Here is a 4016-nt window from a genome sequence, read left to right as displayed (position 1 = left end):
TACAAGAGAAGTCACTAAAGCTGAAGGCGAGTTCTACCTGAACTCCCTCAGACTTAACGAGCGCGCCGTTCGCTAAACGAACGGTCGCCTCCTCTCGCTTTCCATCCTGGCAAAGCGACTCAAACATCGCCGGTCTCTTTTTTAGAGCCGCGAGTTTCACAAAATTTTGTGATGCACCCGAATCCACTAGGAGGGTCATCACCTGGTCGTAGCCTCTTACTTGAGCGCTATAGATCAGCAGGATTGAGGTCCGAAATTTAGAGACCTCAGGGACTATGCCACCCATTTGTTCGACAACTCTGAACTTAGGGGTAGCTTCAGAGTCCGCGTCAGTAGGGCATCCCGCCCCTACTGCGCCCCTGCATTTTCCGACCCCTCAGTGGTCGATGCAGAACTCATGCGTCTCGCACGCTGGTTCTTGTCATCGCCTTCTGGGAAGGGAGTTCTCTTGCTGGGCGTCTTGCCCCAGCAGGGACCCTGGCATAGCAGCGAGGCATCATATGGCCGCGCTTGCCGCATTTATAACAGACAACGTCTGCATTGCCCAACTCCATGGGAGTGGTATCTGACCTCTCGGCCGACGGCTAATACCAAGCTGTCGCAGAGGCACTGTTGTAGGATTGCTAGTCAACCAAGGCAATTTGAAATGCCTCTTCCATCGTCGACGGCACCTTTCTGAAAAGGGCCTGTCGCGATGGGCCATGCCGTAGTCCGTTCATAAACGTGGACACCTTAATGTGCTTCGGAATCGGACCTACGGTAATGGACGCCGACAGCGAGCGCATCTCCTGCACATACTCTTGCAGATATCGCTTCGCCTATCGCGCTCCAAAGAAGCGCGCCTGAAGCAACACTTTGTTGTTCGGCGGCTGGTACATAGCGCGGATCTTTTCCTTAAAGATCCCCATGTAGGGAACGCCTTTCTGTCCGCCATAAGCGCCGACTAAGCTTACTTCGAGGCCTTACCGCGCAGATGCGACATGGCGTACGACACCATCCGGCTGTCGTTCTCGATAAGCTACGCGACACCGCATTCCTCCACATCTAAAAGCCAGTGGACAATCGCGTGCGCCGCAGTTCCATCGAACTTGGGCGGGTCCATCCGAATTAGCCTCGGCTGATGCGGCCGGGCAGAGAGCATCTCAACAGTCCTGTTGAGAGCCTTGCTCCGAGCCTGCTCATGCCTTACCTCATTCTGAGTCTGAGTGATGGACTCCGCCGTAGCATGGCCCTGTGCCTCGGACGCGGCCCTCCGCTGTCCGAGCACGAATGCCTCAAACCGCTCCAACTGAGCAACATGTGGCTCAGGAGGATTTCCCAGGAGCCTGGCCAGGGCTTGTTCACCAAGTCCCTGCGCCATGTGCCCTGCCACCTCCCGATGATAATCGGAGAGGTTGGGGAAATGAGCCCAATCAATATTGAGGCTCATCCTCACGTACACACGCATAGATGCGGGTCGTGGAAAGGATTTTGAGTGCTATTAAGTGTAGGCGGGCACGTCGTAATGCGGCCACACTCTACTTAGACACACACCATAGCACAGCGAGGAAGCGGTTAACCTGCTTCTCTTGCGTGCAGTGATGTAGTTGTGGTGGGCGCGTTAGCGACTTCACCCAACCCACTAAGTACTTTAGTTAAGCGCCGTCATGGGAGCCGTAATCCGGCTCCTCGTTCGCACTTACCAAGTATGAAGTAGTTTTCAGACTGATTTATATTTAATCGTATTAAATATAAATACCTATTTTACCAATCAAAATGTCATCTCTATGGAAAACGCTTAATATGTATTGCGAGCGTATCTTTCTAGATACCTCGCGTAACGGATGACGCTAGGCGGCATCCCTTCTAATGTGTATGCACCCATGTGCATCACATACACAAGGGCTGGTCACAAATGTGCACCGCACCCGAGTGTTGGGTCTAATTACTTTATTTGAGTAATTGACCATCCCCTTAAGTACATAAAGTGTACTTAACGGGGACTGTGTAACATTAGGGCAACTTTAGCCCGTTACACTTAACGCACCAAGTACTCTAGTAAAGTGTTGTAGCGGAGCTACCTCGCTCCTAAAGTCAGAGGAAGACTTTCAGACTTAGAGAGTCACTTAGTTTTATTGTACTTTGGGTTTAACAACTCAGGGAGTTGTACAAGCTATTAGAGCTTAAGGAATCTTAGTTCTAGGAATTCAGGGGTTCGTAGAACCAGGTGGCAACTAGTGTCCAAGAGGATATACCTTAGAAAGGCTTCTATCTCTTACAGATCAATGCGCAAACCTTAGGAAGGCACTTAACGCTTAAAATCAAAAGGGGAACTGCACTTTATTTGACTATTTAATCTAAAACCTTACTTTAGCCAATTTAAAATAGATTCCGGCCGCCAGATTCATATCTGGCGGCGACCGTATATTTGTTACCCGTAATAAATGGGATTTAATAATTTACTATTTTAACGTAGGATTAAAGTGTATTTTACCCATAAAGTAAATGTACCACAAGAACGGTTCTCCAACCGATGTGTGCCCCATTACACCCTGCTCCATCAGACTGTTGACACCGCGTGACAACATTCGCTTCATTTCCTCTTTGAGGCTGGAACTTAAACAGCTCACCGTTCGGTTGTGTTTTAATTTCCTTTGTCTCATGACAATCAAGCGTGAGTCAGAAACTCTTAGCACCTTCCTCGACGATGAGGGGATGGTGGACTTTGAAAGTCACTCTCCATCAGAGGATGAAGAAAAATAGCGTCGTTCTTACACACCTTCTCCTCCGGATGAACATCGGCGGGCCCCGAATATGTTCCCAGAATGTGGTGCCGCTGATGTCTTAATTGCATTGAGCACGACACGGGACCCGGAGTCCAATCATTACTAATCCGCTCGATGAAGAGCAAGAGCAAGCAATCCTCAAAGAGGAACAAGCTGGTCGTCGAGCTGCCGAGATAGCGAAAGCTAAAGCTCAAAGTGTATATAGATTCACTCCGCTTGGTAGGTAGATTTTTAGCGTTTAGTAAAACTCGGTCTCCGAACCCCTTTGGCAAATGCTTGTTCTTTTTGTTTGTCTTGGCTATCAGCCATCGTATCTTTTACATGTCTTAAGACACTAAATCGCGTCGCGAGAAACTCGCTTACTTGTTTCCGAGCGGTAACAGGGCTGATATCAGCAAGCCTATCGGCTAATTCTCCCCCACCAAGCCCTGAACCACGCAGTGGTATCGTTAATGTAACTCGTGGGTGGGTAAGACCGTTTACATAGAGCGGAGTATAGCCTGTAGAGGCATGTACAGCGTTATTTAACGCAAACTTCACCACTGGGAGCATTGAGCTCCAGCGCTTTGGTGTCTGAGCACAGACACCTGGGTAAAACGTCTTCAATGACGCGATTCACACGTTCATTTTGACCAACGGTCTGCGGATGGTCCGCAGTGGACATATCCAATCTGTGCCAAGCACTCGGCAAATTGATCTCCAGAATTTATTCGTGTACCGGGGGTCCAGATTAGAGACAATTGCCACTGGCAAACTGTGTCGTCGAAACACACGATCGATAAATAGCGTAGCTGTACCTTCCCCATCAATGGAATCCGGCACGGCCGCTAAGTGAGCCATTTTGCTCAATCGGTCAATAAAGACCACTATGCCGGAGTTACCGGCTGAATCTTTCGGTAGAAAGAAAACAAAATCCATACTAATGGACTCACAACAACTATGGGGACGGGAAGGCTCGCCAGTGGCGCAGCAGCATGCGCCGAGGGTTTAACCCGTTGGCAAGTTTCGCATGCCTAGAGGTTCAACAGAGCCTAGACTCCCCCAGTAGGACGCCCCGCACCTACTGGGTAACGACGTTTTCCCGCACCGTACCAGATTTCGGGCATATACTCCGACCTCTGGTATAAGTCAGAGTTGGAGCTCTTTCGAGCTTTACGCGAATTTCGTAGGGGGCAGTCCGGGCGTAAATGTTTCGTGCTTCCGCACATATAACATCTACGGATGGTCTTATGCTTTTCCACAGCTTGAAGG

The sequence above is a fragment of the Bremia lactucae genome, linkage group LG11 (assembly GCF_004359215.1).
Source record: "Bremia lactucae strain SF5 linkage group LG11, whole genome shotgun sequence".
In the NCBI taxonomy this organism is placed as follows: domain Eukaryota; phylum Oomycota; class Peronosporomycetes; order Peronosporales; family Peronosporaceae; genus Bremia; species Bremia lactucae.
This window is presented reverse-complemented; position numbering follows the sequence as displayed.